This window comes from Protopterus annectens, chromosome 6.part0, assembly GCF_019279795.1.
Source record: "Protopterus annectens isolate FY-2018-M chromosome 6.part0, PAN1.0, whole genome shotgun sequence".
Lineage (NCBI taxonomy): Eukaryota > Metazoa > Chordata > Ceratodontiformes > Protopteridae > Protopterus > Protopterus annectens.
Window position 1 is genome coordinate 370,588,779 of NC_056737.1, and position 21,717 is coordinate 370,610,495.

Genomic DNA, 21,717 nt, shown 5'->3' on the forward strand with positions numbered 1-21,717 from the left:
CATGCTAAAGGATAACGCTGTCCAAGCTGCAAAATCCTTTACTAATGAATTCTATGGGCAACTACAAGAATGCATGGATCGTGCTATCCACTGCAAAACCAATACTCACTCCTCCAAGAAAAGGAAACCAGTCTGGTGGACCCCTGCCATAAACAAACTATACAATAGAAGGAGGAAACTAGTACAGAAAAGAGTAAAATCTCAGGAAGGGAAGACATCCCTGATCAGTATCAGCAAGAAACTACGATCCCTCATAAAATTGTCCAAGGCGAGCTTCGAAAGAAAAATTGCCAAGGACTCCAAAGAAAACCACAAGGCATTGTTTAGCTATGTCAAGAAACTAAATGGCAATGCTCAGATCTGCTTGGAGTTAATGCAGAATGGCACAAAATACACTGAACCAACCGATACTGCCAACATCCTGGCAGACAGGTTCAGTGCAAACTTCACCCCCCTCTCACTCCCAAAAGGGCCCATAACCATACCAGAAGAATGCAGAGCCCCTGAAATCACAGACACTCAGGTTAAAGCAGCCCTCTCCAACGCCAAAAACACAGCATCAATGGGACCGGATGGCGTCCCAGGCTGTGTCCTACACGAGCTCAAAGACTAACTAACCCCTCACCTAAACACACTGTTCAAACTCAGCCTCTCCACAGGCTACGTCCCCATGATAAGGCTGACTAGCTTGGTCTGCAAGGCTATGGAGCACATCATCATGGAACTCATTACCAGAGACATTGGAAACCTCCAAACACTGGACCCTACCCAGTTCGGCTTTGTTAAGGGCAGATCATGCCTCCTAAACCTGGTGGACTTCTTTGAGACAGTTACCAAGGCTATAGATGAGGGAAAGGTGGTACACAGCATACCTAGACCTCGCAAAGGCCTTAGACACCATTCCCCATTCTGGTATTATAGACAAGCTCACCAGCCTGAACATAAACTCCTATGCCACAAGATGGGTTGCCAATTGGCTCATGGACAGAGCCCACATGGTTAGAGTTGTGGGAGCTAGGTCTGACTCTAAACCGGTTACAAGTGGCATTCCCCAGGGCTCAGTCCTAGGACCCCTCCTGTTTGGCATATACTTCTCAGAGGTACAGGCAAGCAGAGGAAGACTATGGCTGACCAAGTTCACAGGCAACTACAAACTAGGGGCTATAATTGACTCTCTGGTTGACACAGACATCCTCCAAAAGGGTCTCACTGAGATGGATACCTGGTGTCAAAATCATGGCCTCAAGCTAAATGCCAAAATGTGCATAGACATCCCCTTTGGAAAAAACAAAGTACATACAAACTACCACATAGGTGGTAGCCCCCTAAATTCGGAAAACATAATAAGGGATCTGGGGACCCAAGTAGATAGTAATCTCTCCTTTGGTAATCACATTGCCAAAGTGGTTAGAAAATCCTTCTATGTGGCCCACCTAATCACAAAAGGGTTTGCATCCAGATCAAAAGAGGTCATTGTGCCCCTCTACTCATCACTCATCAGACCCATTGTAGAGTACAACGCCCCATTTGGGATGTACCTTACAAGACACCTGCAACAGCTGGAAGGACCACAGAAGTACCTCACCAAGAGGATCACTGGCCTCAAACAGATGCCCTATGCAGCTCGTCTGAAGAAACTCCAGCTGTACTCGGTTGCATACTGCCTACTCAGAGGTGATCTCTGCCTGGCATACAAGGCCATGTCCAACCCAGAATTGATGGACATGCTCCACTTAAAGAAAACCTTATGCCCTCGAGCCACACGCTAAACCTCACCATAACAATAAATAGGATGTGCTGGAGGGAAAGATTCCTGTCCCAGAGACTTTCCATGCTTTGGAACAAGATTCCAGTCTACATTAGGCAGAGCTCCTCGCTAACACTCTAAGAGAAACCTTGAGTGGATGGAAAATAGAAAGTTTACCCTGGGGATCACTTCAGTGGCTCTGCTGGACAGAAGCATAGGGAACTAATCTAAGGGGGCAGCGAAAGCCAACACATTCTGGCTAGGCTTATAAATGCCTTTGGGCAGATAGCCTAGTACCTACCTATGAATCTATATATTTATTTTTTATTTATTATTTTATTTGTTATATTATTATATTATTATTGTTATATTATTTTAACTGTTATATTATTTTATTTAACAATATATGTTTTTTTAACGATTATCATTCACCCCAATATAAACTGCTGAAGTCCTACCTTCTTTAAATCTCACTCCTCCTGAATAATCTTCTGCATGTATTGTTCCTACAAATTCCATTTGTTTCTATGTAATTTTCTAAAAGATACCATGACCTTTTCTGTTATTTCATTTAAAATATTCAGTACTGCAATTACAGTTGGTTTAGATTTTGATTTCCATTGCTTTTTGGCAGCCAATAACATTAAACTTAGTAAGGCCTTATTGTATCTAGGCAATTGAAATCCTATGTCCCAGCTCAAAAGAATCCTTTCTTTAGTTATAACAATTTGCTCCCCTAACATTCAAGACAATGTACTCTGAAAAGAAAATATCTGCTGTCACTGTGGAATAGTTTTCAATTAGCAGTAATAAAATTCACTCCTAGGAAGAAGACTCCACTGCCGCTTTTTCACTCTCGCTCATTGCTTTACCCAATGCAAAGAACAGGAAGAGAGCATGACAGCAATAGGACTAATTAGCAGCCACGTCACGTACATGGCTGCTGACTGTAAACAGTCCAGTTCAACTAGGATCTCTGCAGTCTCTAGTTAATCCAGACTGCTTTTAAAGCAGTCTGGCAATGGTAACAAGAAAAGTAGGTGCATTTTTTTTTTTTTTTTTTGTTAAGAGGAACTTGAGCACACATGCTCACTGCTCTGAGTTCTGTGAATACTAACTACATTTAACTAAATTAGAGAGGTATTACAAGCCACCTGACTGTGCCTCATTATCTGCGCCCTAGGCGAATTCCAAATTCACCTTAATGGTGGTGCCAGCCCTGGACAGTAAGCCCCAGAATGCTGACTCCGAATCAGTAGCTCTGATCCACAGCACCAATGCTAAGACAGGCTTCAGTACTGGTGGCATAAATACCAATGGCTCCAGCTCAATAAATGGTATCAATGGAATTGGAGCCAATGTTGGCACCTAATGATCAATGGCTATGACCTTATACCAAGTGGACCTTAGCACCAAAGGAGTTTGTGGCAAGGCCACCAGTAACAATGAAGTCACTGTCAATGAGAGAAATCATACTGATGCTGATGTAAAAGGATGTGAAAAAAAAACATTCAGGTGCTATACACCGATTGCTGAGAAAGGGCCATTGGAAGAACATAAAAAGTATATGACAAAGGACGATCCCTAACTGTCTTGGAAACAGAGGGGGAGGAACTCCCAGCTCATTCTGAGGCTAAATCCAAAACATTTACTACTCCATTCCAATCTAAATACAAAGAAGGGCATTGCATGGAGCTATCCAAATGGACAGAGAATTCCTGGTCTGAAGAGAAGCTGCTCAGTCTTTTCTTGAAGCATGGTTGGAAACCACTGAGACCTCTCAATCTGGGAGTCCCTAATGACCACAGGCTTATCCACAGCAGTTGGCTGAATTGTCATGGCTGGAGGGAGATGTGACCTGGCTAGCCTGGGGTAGGGAGCTTACACTGATCTCTCCGTCCTTTCACCTTGGCCTTTTGATCTTTTTTTTTTCCTCATCATCTGGTAGCAGAAGCCATCTTAATATAAGTTTATTCTGCTCCTCTTGAAGGACTCTTTTTGCCAAAATTTCCTGCAGATGCATGCAGCTTCCAAATAATCCACCCAGGTATACACCACAATGGTTGTGTGTATCCTATCTGAGGATTTTCAGGCTACACTTGGAGCATTTCCTGAAGCCAGGGACCTTATCCCGTTATCTTTACCAATTCTTAAAAATCCAGTGCACTAGTCTAAAGGAAACCAGTAAACAATAAGCTTTACACTAAAGGATCAGCTGAATAAGCTTAAGTCAATGGCTGACTTAGAAAGGCATGACCATGATGCAGGGCCATGAGAGAACTAACAGTATAGAAACTAACTTCAATAAAACATAATTTTATAAACACAAAATTAATACAATTAAAATCATTGAAGGGCTAAATAGTTTATTTACTTGTTTATCCTTTGTTGACTAGGTTAGTCCCTCTAGGCTAGTGGCCTCTTTAAAGAGACCTGAGATGCTATTTATACTACTAGGGGAAATTTGTCTAGGGCACACGGAACTTCCCATACACTTTTTGGGTAAGTATCACAGAATCCTTTACATCCAACTCATTGGCTTCAGCTAAAAACAGAACATATATGCCTGAAAAATAAGATAAAATGATGAAAGGTATGGAAATGCCAACTTTCTTGAATCTGCAAAGTTATTAGCTTGTTTTTTTTTCCATTAGCAAATGCTCTCAATGGGAGACATGAAGTCTGCAGCTGAAGGCAGCTGGACAGTAAAAGCTTGTATGTTGTTTTCCACATGAAATGTACAACAACTTCTTCAAGCGTCTGCAAAGTTGTTAGCTGTTTTATTTTTTCATTGCAGACTATTTTTACTTGGATAAGAGCTGCCTGTAGGTGTAAGCAACTAATCTTGAGAGTTTTGAGCACTCTTTACTGACAGAAATGCAAAATGTAAGGGTACTGTACCAAGCAGTTTAGTGAAAAATAAAGTCTGAAATTGGGGAAAGTGAGTAAAAAAAGTAGCCTCCCTACCAGCCACAATGCTTTAATGCATTTAATACAGTAGTGCACAATTTGGTTTTATTTAAAGGTCGCTAATGCACATTTTCTTATGGCTAAAAGTTAATGGCTTGTGAAATCATCCAAGCTGCTTTCCACACCTGCAAGAAGCATAAAGATGAGAAAGGTAAAGATAATAATCAGCATAAATGGAGAGACAGGCTGTAACATGCAATTTAGCATGGGTAACCTTAATTTTAGATAATGTAATGCCTGTTGGTGCAGCTGTCAAATTTGGCGCAATTGCCCCTTCAGGTTGAACATCACTGCTGAAAATGTACATAGTTTTATATATTTGTTCTACGTTAATAGGTGATGGGAGGTTCACTAGTTTTTTTTTTTTTTTTAGAGTTTTCATTAAAGCAAAAAAGTCTTTGAAAAATGTGGCATAGGTTCAAATGCACAGGAGAAGAAACATATATGGAGATAATCAACCTACCAAAGAGTGCATGCATGTAAGACAAAAGTTGGAAATACACATTCACAAGAACTGTCATGTATAATAGGTGGAAGAAATAGCTTTCTATAAAAATGACTACTCTGTGTGTATTGTTTTGGAATGTAAATGGCCTTACAGTTATAGACAAAAAGGAATGAGTGCTAAATTATAGAAGGAAAAGTAGGGGGCAAATAGCAATACTGCAAGAGAGAAATTTGGAAAGAAAAGAGTATGTGAATTTGACAAAGAAAAAAAATTTCGGAATGGATATTGAGCGAAGTATTGGTGATGGGAAAGGTGAGTAAAGAATAGTTGTGTAAAATCTTACCATAACCATAGATGTCCTTCTCTTACATGTTGAAGTATTCCAGTTGTGGGATTTCCTGCCCTCAAGTGACTTGTATGTCGACTCCTATACAAAAGCTTCAGCTTGGCTATTGCAGCTGCGTGGGACGTTACGCGTAGGGCCATAAACCAAGAACCTTAAATGTGACGTCTGCACGCACAATCCTCAGAACTTGAAGGCCAGCAGGTAAAGAGGAAGGCCCACCAGGAGGGATGCCACTGGGGACAGGTGTGTGGCCTTGGGTCATTTAGTAGATTAATTAGATACAGGACTTAGTTGTGACTAAAGGAGAAAGTATAGGGAGTAATGGTGGGTGGGAAGGAATTCTGCAACATGGAAGAGAATGACATCTATGGTTATGGTAAGATTTTACACAACTATTCTATGTCCTTCTATTCCTATGTTGCAGTATTTCAGTTGTGGGAGAATACCACAGCTTAGTTGCATGAAAGGGAGATGGATACTGAAGAGGATTCTATAAAGCCCTGTAGGATGGCCCTGGCGAATCCTGCCCTAGCTCTGGAAACTTGGTCCAGTTTGTAATGTTTGATGAAAATGTGGATAGTGGACCAAGTGGCTGCTTCCATGACGGATGCTGTGTCCAGACCTCTCATGAATGTCTTGGAGGTGGCCACCGCCCTAGTGGAATAGGCCTTTACTCCAACTGGAGGGTCTTTTCCATGGTAAGTGTAACAAGAGACAAATAGTTTTCCTGATCCAGCAAGCAATGGTTTGTTTGGAGACTGCTTTGCCCAGGGCTCTGGGGTGAAAGGAGACAAAGAGCTGCTTAGATTTCTTAATGGTTCTGGTTTTGTCTAGGTAGAATCCAAGTTGCCTGTGCACATCCAAGGAGTGCAGTATCCTCTCCCCATCATTAGTGTGGGAGGGAAAGAAAGTGGGTAAGTGGATAGATTGGTTTAGGGACAAGTCATTGACCACCTTGGGCATAAAGGAGGTATTGGTCCACAGGGTGACTCTGTCTTTCTGGAAGGTGGTGTAGGGGGGGCAAGCCATTAAGGCCTGCAGGTCTGAGACCCTTCTGGCTGAAGTGATAGCCACCAGCAGGATGGTTTTCCAAGTACACATTTGTAAGGAAGAAGATGCAGCTGGTTCGAAAGGGTGCTGGGTAGTTTTTGCGGGATGTAATGGAGATCCCAGGGTGGAGGGATAGGTTTCTTTGGCAGCCTTGTGTGTGTGTAATATGCCTTTAAGGAAGAGCTTTACGTCGAGCCTGGCTAGCAAGGGAGGATCCAGGGGCAAGCAGGCTGATATAGTGGAAAGGTGTAGTTTCACTGAAGAGTAAGAAAGTCTGCTTTTAATCAGTTGACACACAAGTGAGAACAAGGGGGGGCATCTGCCGAACAGGGCTCCCTTCCCTTGTTCAGACACCACTTAGTAAATATATTCCAGTAGCTAGGAAAGATTTTCTGGTGGTAGGTTTCCTTGCCTCCCTCGGGACTGAAAGCACGTCCTCTGAGTAGTGGTGTCTGAAGGGGATCAAAAGTTTATCACCCACAGAGTCAGGAATAACATCTGCAAGTGTGGATGAAGAAGAGTTCCTTCATCTGCAAGTGTGGATGAAGGAGAGTTCCTTTGTCTTGTGTCAGTAGGTACACCTTGTAGGGTAACCTGTAGTGATTGCCCTTGGCTAGATTGAGAAGTATGGGGGAACCAGCAGTGCCTTGGCCAGTAGAGTGTCACTAACAAGATTTTTGGTTTGCCCTTCTGTATATTCAGGAGGACTTTCTGAATCATTGGAAAGGGGGGGGCATAAAGAAACATCCCCTCCCAAGTTGATGAAAGCGTCCACTCTCTAAGCTAGAGGGGAGTGTATCTTTGAGCGGAACATCTGCAGCTGTCTGTTCTGGAGGGAGTCAAACAGATCTATTTGTGGAGTATCCCATCAGTGGACTATGTCTAGGAACACTGCCCCTGTCCGGTATCCATTCGTGCTGTGGTGAGGAGGTCCTGCTTAGGAGGTCTGCTTGCTTGTTGTCCTGCGAGGGGATGTAGGTTATCTGCAGGAGCAGGTTGTGGTGAGAGGCTAGGTCCCATATCAACAGGGTCAGCCTGCACAGCTGGTAGGTCATTGTTCCTCTCTGTTTGTTGAGCTATCACATAACTGTGGTGTTGTCTGTCACTATCTGGAACACCCCTGGGACCAGAAGGGGAATAAAGGTCTTTAAGGCTAGGAGGACAGCTGTCATCTCCCTGATACTGATGTGCTTGCTCTGTAGAGAAGGGTTCCAGTTTTCCTGGACCCTGTAGGATGCCAGAGTTGCACCCCAACATGAGTCTGAGGCTTCTGTATGCATTTTCTTGGTTGGGGTGGGTGGTTGCAGTGGGAGTCCTGGGTTTAGATGGACTTGCTGGATCCACCAGCTGATTTCTTTCTTCAGACAGGCAAGGAGAGGAATCTCCTGTTCTATGGGATGTAGGTGTTGGGACTAAATGTTTTTGAGGTACCACTGCATATGCATCCTGGCCAGTGGTAGCATGGTGATGGTAGCTGCCACTAAGCCCAGGAGATGCAGGAATTGCCTTGCTGTCACCTTCTGGGAATGGAGGATTTTCTTGAAGTGGGAGAAAGGCCTTCATTTTGTCTATCCTAATTCTGCAGCCTAGGAAAATCTTGGCCTGGCCTTGGTTCAAGGAGGACTTTGAGAGGTTGATGGTAAACCCTAGATTTTGCAGAAGGGACATGGTGAAGAGCAGATGCCTTGAGAGGGTATCTTTGGACTCTGCTAGTATTAAGACATCGTCCAGATAAGGGTAAATCTGGATTCCCTGCATTCTGCAGAAGGCAATTGCTCGGGCTAGGCACTTTGCAAAGACTTGAGGGGCAGTGGATAAACCAAATGACAAGGCAGTAAATTGGAAATGAGAGGATGGTCCAGAGAAATGCAGAAACTGTCTGTGGGAAGTCCTGATGGGTATGTGAAGGTAGGCTTCTTTTAGGTCTAGGGTGGCCATGAAGGCTCTGGGTGGAATAAGAGACAGAAGAGTGGGAAGTGACAGCATTTTGAAGGAGGGTATCTGACGATGTGGGTTTAGAAAGGAGAAATCTAAAATGGGTCTCCAAGAGCCATCTTTTTTGGGGACCGGGAAGACACGAGAGTAGAATCCCTTTCCTTCCTTTCCTGAGGGGACAGGTTCTATGGTGCCTAGCTTTAGATGTTCTGACAAAACCTGTGGTAGGAGATGAATTTGTTTTCTTGGGGGAAAAGGAGTAATTCTCCTGGGTGGTTTCTCTTTCCAGGATAGGAAGTACCCATACTGGATAATGGATAAGACCCATTGATCTGTGGTGATGGCTTGCCAGAGGGGGAGACAGTGCTGAAGGTGTACAGAGAGTGGAAGGTGGGCCAGGCAGTTATACATTACTGGGACCTCCTCTATCCTGAAAGAGTTGTCTGGGTTGAGGAGGTGGTACATTTAGGTCTGGACGAAGAAGGTCTTCTTGCCCCTCTTCTAGACCTGGAAGATGGGGCAGCTGGCTGAGGAGGGTTGCGCCTTACAAAAGTAGTTTTAGCAGGGTAGTTCCTGTAATATTTGGGAATGGGGGACACCAGCAGGTGCTTGATGTCCTGTAATTCTTTACTTTTTTCCTGCAGATTTTTGAAGAGATCTACAGATTGTTTTACAAAGAGGAAGTTGTGATCGTGGGGGCATCCAAGATTTTGGACTTGGAAGTCCTCAGGTAGATTTTGCAGTCTTAGCCAGGAGTATCTCCTAAGGACAAAAGCAGATGCTGCAGAGCGGGCAGATGCTTCTGTGGCATCGTAGCTGCATCTGACTGAGTGCCTGGCTACTTGCTGAGGTGAAGGACAGTTTGGAGGCCATGTCAGCCTTAATGGGACTGTCAGGCATAGAGACCAGCATGGAGGAGGCCTGAGACACTAAGTCTAGAGCACATTTAGTCATACGGATCTGATAATTTATGGCTCTGAATGCCAAAGTGGAGGATGTGTAAAATGTCTTTCCCATCCTATCATTGTATTTACTATCTTTATCAGTGGGTAGGAGGGAGGTGGAAGGCAGCAGCCTGGACTGTTTATCAGGAGCAGTGGCAATAACAGCTGGGTCAGCCAAGGGAAGTTTCATTAAGAATTTTTGCTCCTCTGGCACTCTATAAAAGCGGTAAGGGTGCTTGGGGACGAGAGGCTGGGACTCTGGGACCTTAGAGGCTGAATTAAAGGCATCCAAGTAAGCAGGAAGCACTGGAGGGACTGCTGAGGAGGAGGGTGATTCCACTTGCAGCAGCTCAAAGTACCTCTTTTGGGTGTCAGTCATTTGGGAAGTATCCCATCTAGGTGACGGTCTCTCCAAAGGTAATATCCTTGGGGAGGGGGGAATCCCCTTCTACAGATTCTTCATCAGGGGACTAATACTCCTGGGGAGAGGCAATCTCAGATGTGTAAGAAATGGAGTCCTCTGTGGAAGAAAAGGAAGAATCATGCTCTTCCTCACTAACCTGAGAGGTCATGGGTGGGAGGGAAGAGGCAGAAGCAGGCCTAGGGCTCAACAAAGGCAGAGTAGAGGAGGCTGAGACTGACGGCCTAAGGGCCGTGAAGGCCTGCATAAGTGAGGAAGTGAAAGCCTGCCAATCTGGAAAGGTTTCTTGAGAAGAGGAGGTATGCTTGTTTTTTTTGTTTCTTTTTGGCCGGGGTGGAGATAGGGACCGGCCTGGCATCTGACTTAGAAGACAACATTTGTGAAGGCTGGATCCCGGTCGGAGGTACCACAGAATCTGGTTCCCCCTCGACATCGATGGTAGTTGGTGTCTGGGCAATCTCCGAGGATGTGCCAGTCATCGGCTGTGTAACAGCTTCCTCAAGGGTCGTCATTGAAGTTGATGGAACCGCCGAGCCCTCCTCAATTCCTAGACCGGCGGTTGGCAGGGCGTCAGGAAGCGGAGCAGCAGGCGAGGAAGGCCTAGGAATTTTGGCCTTCTTTTGCGGAGGTTTGTGTTTGGCCTCCAATGCAGGAGCCATTCTAAGAGCTAACCATTTTAGGCACCGATTTTCTAGGTGAAGGTTTAAGGTGGCCGGATAGCTGCGCAGGGTCTTCGGCACAAATGACCGACAAATTGAGCAGAAGGAATGGTCGTGCTCCCGGCCTAAGCAAAGAACACACCTATCATGGGCATCTCTATGGGGTATCTGACGCCCGCACTGGCACTTTCCCTTTTTATCTCACATCAGCCAAAGGCTACAACAACCAAGCCTAGGCAATAACAGTTACCAAAACAAGAAAAATCAAAACCCAATGGGTTACTTAGCTTTATTGATGCAACGTCTGTGAAGGAGCGAATGTACGATGCGTAGATTGTCTGCAGCTGAAAGGTTCTGAGAATTGTGCATGCAGACATCACATTTAAGGCCCCTGGTTTATGGCCCTGTGTGACGTCCCACGCAGCTGCAACAGTCAAGCTGAAGCTTTTGTATAGGAGCCGACGTACGAGTCACAAGGGCAGGAAATCCCACAACTAGAATACTGCAACATAGGAACAGAAGGATATCAATATTAATTGCTAGAGGTGCTCCAACAATGACAGAAGAGGGAAAAAAAGACAATAACAGTAGGTAAGGGACTACTGACAAGACAGGAGGATTATGCATTCATATTCCACCAGAAACTACTATTATGGAGCTTTTAAAAAGTTGGGAGAAGTAGTTGGCCTTCAGCAGGCAATATTATTTACAGGTGGAAATAGGAACTTGATTTGCAATAATGAGAATGTATCAGGATGACATGGAAGGAAAAATAAAAGAGGGTAGATTTCTGGAGAACTTTATTAAAATATTTGGTATGGAAGATGTGAATTTAGTAGTAGAAACTCAGAGATACATATTATTACCCAAGGTATAATAAACAAGCTAGATTTGTTAGCAATTATATTTCACAGCAGCACGTGCATTTCATGAAAAGCTTTTGTATATATCCAATAATAATTTCAGATCATGCATCAATAAAAGCAAAGACAAATACAAGATGATGAAGTAAAAAACGTGACACTGGTATTTTCTTTCTCAAGTGTTAAAAAGAGGGTAGTAAAAATTATTTGAGAGTTATTATGGAAGCTAGAAATTAGGGATAAGAAGTGAGTGGAATAAAATAGAAATTAAGTTTAAAAATAGGTTAGAAATAAAAGAGAAAGAAATATGGTTAGGAAGTAGTGTAGATTATTTAAAGATTCTGACAAAGGTTAAAGTATCATAGAACAAGAGGAGGAGCAATATTAGAGTGTTACAGGGAAAATCAGTGAGTATATTTAGATAATATGCATGAGTTTAGAAAGATTTCTATTAAACAAATATTTTTTGGTAACTCCAGTGAAGAAAAACTTTTAGAACAATGACTTAGGCAACTGAAAGTAGAAATAGTTGTCAACAAGCTTAGGAAGCCTGTGACAAGAAAGTTAAGAGGTTTGGTAGAGGTATTAGAGATATTATGAACATTTTATGAAAATTTCTATAAAGCAGTGGAATGTAGAAACCAAGAAGAAAAAGCACTAATGGAAATATCTACAGAAGACTTAATTATGCCAAGGTTAGAGGAAGATGAGGCTCAACAATTAATAGTTAAGACAGGAAGAGATGAGATACAGTTGTGATGCAAAATCAATCTGCAGGGAAATTTCTTGGAACAGATGGTTTTCCTGTGGAAGTCTGAAACTTAGGAGGGAAGAAAGTGATACAGATATGGAAGGCTGTAATAGTATTTTAAAAGGAAGGGAAGTACCAACATCTTGGAAGAAAGGGGGGTTGTGGCTGTATCACTTAAAGAGGGTAAAGATCAATCAGAGTCAGCTTCATATAAACAAATTTAAATTTTAAACTATGACTGTAAGATGTTTATATGTATACTAGCTAAGTGGCAAAAATGTTATCAAAATTGATAGTCATGGCTCAATGTGGTTTTGCGGATGGCAGACAAACATTTGACAACATTAATACAACAATAACGATCTGGGGGAAGCAGAATGTAAGAAAATACCACGGTTGTTAGATGATCTTGATGCAGAGAAATTATTTGATAGAGTAAACTAGGATTTTATAAGTAGGGGAATAGAAGCATATGAACTGCCTGACACAATAATATGATTAACTGGGAAGATATACGAAGGATCTGAGGCAAGAATTAAGGCTGAAGGGCTCCTCTCTGACAAGCTGTGCTTGAAACAAAGGAATCAGGCAGAGAGAGTCCTCTCTCCCATTTACTTACTTTATATTTAGAACCACTGGCAAAGAAAATCGGTAAAGAAAAGAAGGAGCTCAGGAACTCAAGGATATAATTTGTATGCTAAATCAAGAAAAATTGGCTTTATTTATGGATAATATGGATGATATTATTTTGTACAGGATAAATCCAGAAAAAGGACAATAAAACAATGGCTATAGAGATAAATTATGTGCAAACGTGAATTGGTTCAGCAAAACCCATATTTATGGGAACACAACAAGATGAAGTATTTACTTATATGGATTAAAAAGGATTCTGTTATCTCAACTAATTACATGTGGGAAGAGAATAAGCAAGAGTATAATACAAAAACTGAGAAAATGGAAGCTCTTGTTTATGTTTAGTAAGATACAAGCATTAAAAATGCGTTGGTGCCTTTAGTTTTATACAGGCAGGTTTGTATCAATCGGAGGAGATGCTGGGGACAATAATTAAGAGAAGAAGGAATTTATTTGGGAGGGAAATAAGATGAGAGTGAAGTTGAACTAGTTGATGCTCACCATATAGCAATGTAGTTTAGGATTACCTAATTTGTATGGATATTTTAGAGATATATAGTTAAGGTTCATATACATAACACAAGTAGAAACTTTTAAATCAAAGTGGAAAGGCATGACGAGGTGGTGGTGGAGTTCAAGAAATAAGGAGAGAGTAGGATTTTATACATGGATACCGAAGTAGAATAACAATAAGCATACAGAATATTATATTCATACATTTACAAAACATACTCTAAGAGCCAAGTCAACACAGCAATGTAGAAATGAAACTTTGTCAATAGGGATGATTGCAAGTAGGGGGAGAAAATAGGCAACAGGGGCTGGAATTTTCTGGAGAAAACTGGCAAAGGAACCAAGGCACTGGAAGCAAATAACCAGAGAGGGGAAAGGTACCACAGTGGGATGAGGCCAAGCAGAAGTTTGGACTGTATGCTAGAGACTGAATTCCTTACCAGGGAGTGATATCAGAGTATAACCAAAGAAAAAGGGACAGGGGATTCTTAAGTGGAGGATCAGCACTGGTAGAGATTTTAGTTGAGTCTAGAGCAAAAGGTGCTGTTAGAAACAGATAATTAGTAGGCCATACAAAATGTTGTATGATAACAATAAGAATCAATCACAGGAGACGAGAAAAGATTAGGAATAGAGTCTGGAAAAGCAATTTACAATGGAACAAAATGAAGGACATACGGATGGCTCCCAAATAAGAAACAAAGTCCAGAAGGATAAGGAGTCTCACTTGGAAGTGTTTGCATAGCTATTTTTACATCCCAAGCAGATTTCAAGTTTATAACATGAGAGCATGTTTATCAGGGTACAAGTTGTCAGATTTTAAAACTACTCTACAAAGCATTTATGTCAGAAATATTAGGGAAACAAATGGATGAACCTAAGGAAAAGTTTCTTTTGACCTGGAACATAGGATCGGAATTGCCTAGACATAGTAAGTCCTCATTATGTTTAATGCTATTGGCGGCCAAAAAAATACTAGAAAACGGAAATCAAAATTTAAACCAACCATAACTTAAGTACTGTATACTGTTAAAGAGATAAAAGAACCAGGAGGAAGATCTTTAGAGAAGGAGCAAATTACATACAAATAAATGGAAAGTGTGGGAACAATACATGCAGAATAACGTTAGGGAGGAGGAGTGAGGTTAAAGAGAGGGCAGGAACTGAGCAATTTATGTAATGCTGGAGAGACCGACAGTTGTTATAAAGAAAGAAAATATATGCAATGTATAATGCAAGAAAAACATTATCATCTGTTTTATTTTATATTAATGTATGTGTGCCTATGTCTTTGAAGTGAAAATGTAATAAAGGTATTTAAAACAAAAACTAAATTTCCAAATGTTCTCTAACCCCTTTGGCTCCAGTTCAAGGTAATGAATAAATGTTAGCCAGAGTATATAATTTATTTTGAAAATCCATGTTCACTGCTGAATATATACTTTTAATATCAACTAATTCACTTATAATCTTTGCAGAACTGAGTTTTCTCCATAGGACAGTATTGCTGTTCCTCTTATCTAGAGTTAAATGAGGCAAAAGTGATAAGTTCATAAACTGATTTATTAATTAATTGATATTTCAAGGTCACAAAGTCTCATCACTATTCTTACCTTGTTAGTACCCTCCCTCAGGCAGAACCTCTGTTCTCCAGTAGGGCCACAATGGTCAAACCTGGAGTAAATTGGTGGATTCCCATCCAGTAATCTAGATTACATTTAAAGGATTACAGAGAATAGTACATGCAAGGGAAGTTGCAAAAGCACCTCAATAAATTCCGGAGAATGGACGACCAGCTTGACGGAAGTGTCGTTGGAAGGTTTAGTCCTGTGTGGTCTATCTCTGTCTTTATCTTTATGTTTTTTTGGAAGGTCTGCTGTCGGATGGCTTACGGAAGCCATATTAGAATTAGAAGACTGTAAACGGAAATATCTGGCTACAACAAGGGCACGACGATGAATAGTTCTGGTGTTAAACAAAGCACAGAACCGAAGAGGGATTTCGTGGTCTGGGCCTAGACAAGTGACGCAGTAGGAATGGAAGTCCCAATGTGGTATCTGCTTTACACATGCGAGACAATTAACTTTTTCTGACATTGGTTATTGCAAGAAAAAAGGATCCCCAACAGGGGTACTTAGCTTTCGAAGACTTCGACTTCAATCCGGAAACAAAACTCAGGTAGCGGCCAACCGGCACTCGTGCAAACTGCTTCTGCTTTGGGCTCCATGGCAAGAAAGACTGATGTAATGTTGTCAGCTGCCTTCCTTTATACCTCTGATGACCTGACATCAGTCTTCAAGTGACAGCAACCGACACAAAAATACTAAGTCTGTGGTATTCAGGCTGGCAGAGGGCTACCCCAGCAGGGATAACTCAAATGTGATGACTGCAACAGTGAAACACGAAGAACATCCTCTGTTCTCCAGTAGGGCCACAATGGTCAAACCTGGAGTAAATCGGTGGATTCCCATCCAGTAATCCAGATTACATTTAAAGGATTACAGAGAATAGTACATGCAAGGGAAGTTTATTTTAGAGGTTTGGGAGGTGCTGGATTATAAACCTGTCCCTCAATTGTGTTTTATTTATCTGTTGGTGAAGATTTAGGTCCCTGGTTCTAGTGCTGGAGGATATTTTGGACTTGCAGAGAAACAAAAGGTCCAAGACTATTTGGTCTCTAAAGGGATGGTGAGACAGAGATCTCCCCTCAAAAGTCTATAAAACACTCAGTAAAGTGACAGAGTTTTTTTTTTATGAATGTTACCTTAAATGTTTCCCACGAAACTGCTGTGGCTTTTACTTCTATCAAAATGTCTTCCTATTGTCTTTTACTTGCAAAAGTTTACCTCTAATTTTGACACTTGTTTGTGAAAAATATATTTTCATCTCACTACCTAATCCTATACACTCAACTGTAACTAAAAACTTAATATTTACATGCAATTCTATCTCTTTTATTAACTCTGTAAACCACACTTTACTTTGAATAATTAAAACTAAATTGTCAGGATAGGACATACCCACAGCAAGATGGACCTTTCCCACAGTCTCACATCTGGCTGCTTATGCTGTTTCCATTGCAATTCACTTTGACTACATGTTATGATCCTGTCATGCAGAGCATCCTATCGTACAGAAAAGACATCAATATGAATGAAAACGTGATCAACCTGCAAGTCAATAACCTGCAAGTCAATATCTCCCAAAACTTTAATATAGAAAATGTGAACCTCATAAAGGTCATACACATTGTACGAATGACCCGATTTAAAACATGAACACTAAAATTAGAGTTCAAATCCTTATTTTAAGTGCTGTTGATACAGCCACTGTGTTTTGGTAGGTTTCTTTGCAAACGGGATTTACTGCAAGAGTTTGTCAACAGCATTTTTAAGAACTACCTGGGCACATATTGTGGGAATAACTGTTTTGGTATAGTGGCAGTCTAGAACGGCAATATTCCCAGTGACTGAATTATCTGTACATATGTATGTAGATAAAAACTTACTGGCTAGTATGCAACAATCTCAAACTAACATATACTAGAAGTTCACCTTGCCAAATGCAGTTAGCATTTTACACTGCATGCTTTGTAAGCCAATGACTTAACTGTTCTTATAGAGTGTGGTAACCTCAGAAATCAAATTTTATAACAGCAGTTCTGTACTGCCTTCTGTCTGTTACACAAGGTGAACAAGTTTTCTTTGCTGAAAGTCTGGTGTGAATAGCAAGGTCTACTGTAAAAATACCTGCCATTCTTACATCAAGCAATTAATTATTGTACTGTTTTGTTTTTTTCCCTTGTATCTCCCATGTCATGCCTGTAAAGAGTCGGTCTGCCTTACTTGTGAGTAACTAAACACAGAGCCATTATAACATAATCACTTTAAATAAACTGTGTGTTTGCAGAGTTATAAACCTGTAAGGAATTACTTGGGTAGGAAAGCAATGTACTTACAACTCTTAAATATCTGCTTACATACAACAAATAAAGGTTACACAAATATTTTAACAAAAAAAAAAAACACCTTCCCAGCAACAAAGGAAAAATCAGTGGATAAAATGAGTCAAAAGGCTTTCCAGCATGTATGCAGGCAAATTTTGTGTGTTATTCCTTCAACTGTATGAAGCCTAAGACTCATCTAAATTTCTTAAACATAAACCATGCATGGAGGGATTCCCTTCTGTCTTCTTCCTATAATCCTCAAGTGTGTCATTAGCATTAGATATTAATGTGCGTCCTAAAGGCACCAAGGAGATCAACTTCTCCAGGGAGCTTGATGAAAAGCTTTTTGTAATAAAGATAACGTAAAGCCCAAAGCATCCCAGAGTCATATAACTGATGCTTGGTTGTGACCTGGCGATCTAAGATAATACATTAGTGCAGATGGGAAATATTTAGGACATACTCATCACTTATGGTGGCATTTACAGACTAACCACAATATCTCAACATTAACCTAATTAAAAACAAAAACAAAACAAAAAAAAATGGCATTTAGAAATACAAAAATTCTGAGCATGATCATTTAACTGCCTTGCATTAAAAATACACAGCACATACCTTTCTCACCTGGGAAAACAGACAAAAAAGGGCAATGCAATAATGAATTCTATGTATACTGAAAATACTGCTCTTTTATGGTAGACCTTAATTTATAAAATTATTTTAACAAGAACAAATGTCACTAGGTCATAAAGTGAAGCTTTGTTTGTCAAATTAATGTGGGTTTCATGCAAGAAACTATAATCCAAAAAGAGTCTTGATTTTTATTTCAGTTGTCAGTTCACATGCTTGATCTTTACTGCTATAGTCTCAGCACTTTTTGTCAGCCTGTTCTCTGCTACAAGATTCTTTTAATTCCACAGCATGTTTGGGCAATGGGGCGTGTATATCTCTGTACATGTTAGGGCCTTACTTGACAACACAGTAACAAGGAACAAGGAAATTAACCTGCCTCATGTTTATCACCTAAATCTGAGTTTATGTTCCCTCACTGAGTGAGGTGTACTCTTTACGCAAAAGGCAGAGTGCAACCACAGTGCAACAGTGATTATAATCGCTCTTCCTCTTAGAGTTCTCACCCTAAAGATCAGGGAATTTAACTATGCTGACAATAACTAAAAGGAGCTGTGCAACATTTCTAAAAATAACCTTAAACATGAGCCATTTGACTGGATAAACAGTTTTTTAAGCAGTGATTACATTACAGATACCAATGAAATAAGATCGGTTTAGCCTAAATTCAAATGATTTTGAACTTGCTGTTTTTAAAATGTTGTTGTGTCTTTCGGCTTTTCCCGGTTAGGGGTCACCACAGCGGAACTCCGGTCTGCTAATGATTGGCAGTAGATTTTTACGTGCCAAGTTGCCAGCCCTGACGCACAACCTTCAACGAAGGTACGCCCATTCACGCATGTCTCCACAAAGAAGATGCTTTAGCTGAGAATCGAACAGGACAATGTCTTACTGTGAGGCGACAACGCTACCACAGCACCACCACTGCGATCACTTGCTGTTTTTAAAATACAGTCAGCAAATTTGTAACAAAAACAAAAGCAAGGAAATAATACAACTTTATTACAGAACCAAATAAACACCTCTTACCATCCCACTACATACATGGTTCCAGAAATTCAAACTAAACTACATTTAAACTTATAGCTGCGACTTTGTGTCAACTCAGCATTCAACAGTGGGAAGCAAGCTTAACATATGTGTAGGCATCATGACTTACAAGGATAATATGCATATAAAGTACATGACACAAACATCTCCTCTTCACAATCAAACACAAAGATCCATTTTTACATCAGAATAATTTTAAAAACATTAAGACAACTTCAAAGTCTACTGTGGGTCTACTGCACTACAATTTTAGCTCTTACCCATCTGTCATATCTTTGCTTCTGTTATGTTCATTTTATTTCTTTTCCTTTTATTTCTGTTTTGTGATTACTACCTAATTTCATTTATGATATATTTTTTTAGATTTACTTATTATAGGCATGCTAAACTGGCACGTGAAACTTTTTTCCAATTCACCTTTCTAGATCTGTTTTTTTCACACATGTAGATGTCTGCACATCTTGCATAAACTTAAGAGGCAGACACCACAATGTGCCTTTGTGGCATCTGCTAGATGCAAACTCCTGGTGGAAACTTCAGCACAAAGAAATTCATTTAAGTGCAGCAAGTTATGCTCCAAAATGTATCCAGGGTTCTGACCAGAAATTCGACAAAATGTTGTTCTCTTACCTGTATATTAAAGTAAGGGCTGTCTGCAAGTAATCTAGTATTATCTTAGGACTGATACATGAAACTGACTTTGCATTTATAACAGAAACATGGCTCAATAATAACTGTGCCCCCCCCCCCCCACGACACACCTGGCTGCTGGTGGTGTGCTCTTGCAATGCAGTGCACTGAAAAACACAATTTTTTTTTTGGTGGGGGTGTTGCTTGTTCTAAGACCAAGTTTCAGGTGTCACAGGTTGCCAGTCAGAATGTCATGTCTTTTAGTTATATCCTGGGTACAGGAATAAACTGTAGATTGTTGTTTATGGATTTTCCTAAAAAAAAAAAAAAAAAAAAAAAAAAAATGTTGACTTTCCTATTAACTCTCTGCTGTCTCACCATGCCCTTTTGGCACAGGGTGACCATCCTACGGGTAAACAAGGAGTCAGAGGATCTTGGTCCTCAACTCTTATATATTAAGAAAGGATTTGAGTTTATTCAGGTAATCACCACTTCAACATATCCTTTAGACTACCCTTGATTTTATATTCCATTGGAATTAGACAACCCATGACGTGGTTGTGGAGCTGGTCTCTCAGTCTTATCTCCTAGTCTGTTTTACTTTAGAGTTACCATTAGTCTGCCTAATCCTGACAAGCTATACAGCTATAATGTTACTAAAACTATTCCTGATCTGCGTCCTTATATATTTCATCAGCTTCATTTAGACAACAGTGTTAACGACTCACTTCCATTAGTCTATGACTATAACAGTTCACTTACCTCTGCTGTTGATCTGCCAATCTAGTATCAGAGACAGTGCCTTCCCCTACATGTAAGTAATGCTAAGCTCCAAAACTTGAGGTGTGAGGGACAAAGCATGGAAAATCACTGGAGGAAATTAATGCAACTCTCTGCAATAACAAATGTGAACTGAATAACACTAAGCTAATTACCCATCAGAAATCTCTTTTTTTTCAAAAACATGGTTGCATCCACTAGATCTGCATTACCTTTCCCATACTTCTATGGACTGTTTTTTGGCTGAGGCTGTGAGTAATGTTTCCTGGACTACATTTGATATACCCAGTTATGATAATTTCTTAGCTTTTATTTTGAGAACACACCCAACTACCTTGGGGCTGAATTCCTTTCCTTTCTGGATGGTTACTAACTGTTTGGACCCACTGGGACCAGTTATAGTTATGGTGAGAGGTTGGAATAATGGTTAAGGTGTTTACCTTGCAAACACAAGGTGCAGGGTTTAATACTTGTGTGGGGTAATTGGCTAGGCTTAAAATGGCCCACAAGGGCAGTTAGCCTATTACTAATCTATGAACCTATGAAGTTATCAGATTTTAGTGTTTTCTAAGTATCAGGAGACTTCAGTCTCTTTTATAGGATGCTGTAGCTGTGCCATATCTCAAAACTACTTTTGGACCTTAATCTTGATAAATACGGCCCTTTATCAAACCTTCCATTCCTAGGAAAGGATACTGAGAAGCTGGAAAGCTGCTTATGCACAATACAAGTATATTTAACAAGTCATGACCTCATGGACCTTTATCATTCTGTTTTTCACACTTTCTGGAGTATCGACACAGCTTGGGGAGTTAATTACCTGTTACAGTCAGAAATCAATACTTTTATTTTATAGTGGTCTTACCTAATCTCTGGTGGTATCTGACACAGTCGACTATAGTATCCTGGCAGAATATTTACATTTGCACTGTTATTCCTGCTCTACCAACTTAGAATGGAGTGCCTCCTCTCCCTATGAATGTACACAGAGGTTTGTTTCTGAAGTGAATACCTAAAGTTCTCACCTTCTGGACTGCAGAGTACCACATAATTCAATCTTAAATCTCGAATAACTCATGATGTTTAAGATTCTTCTTAGAGATCTGATTAGAAAGACATTACAATGATGCTAATGATACTCAGTTGTAACTCTCTTTCCCTCAGGATCTTATTGTTTCTATTTTTTTGTGATAACTTTGAATCCATCTATAGCTTAAGTGCAATCATTTGAAAATGAACACATTCAAGACAGTGGCAATGGTTGTGCATGCATTGCTGGCAGATTCTTCCTGCATTTATTACTTATGGTGGCAATAAACAAACCTGACAAACATCAATAGAATTAAGCACCAGTTACCACCCAAGGATCTTTTAACTGTTACTCATAGTTTGGTC

General features: G+C 40.6%; 1 protein-coding gene across 2 annotated transcripts in view; it reads right to left on the bottom strand.

The window, feature by feature from the left end:
- The window catches only part of LOC122804322 (pleckstrin homology domain-containing family H member 1-like), a 1,703,720-nt gene that overhangs the window by 15,118 nt on the left and 1,666,885 nt on the right, over positions 1-21,717 (bottom strand). The window lies entirely within an intron of this gene.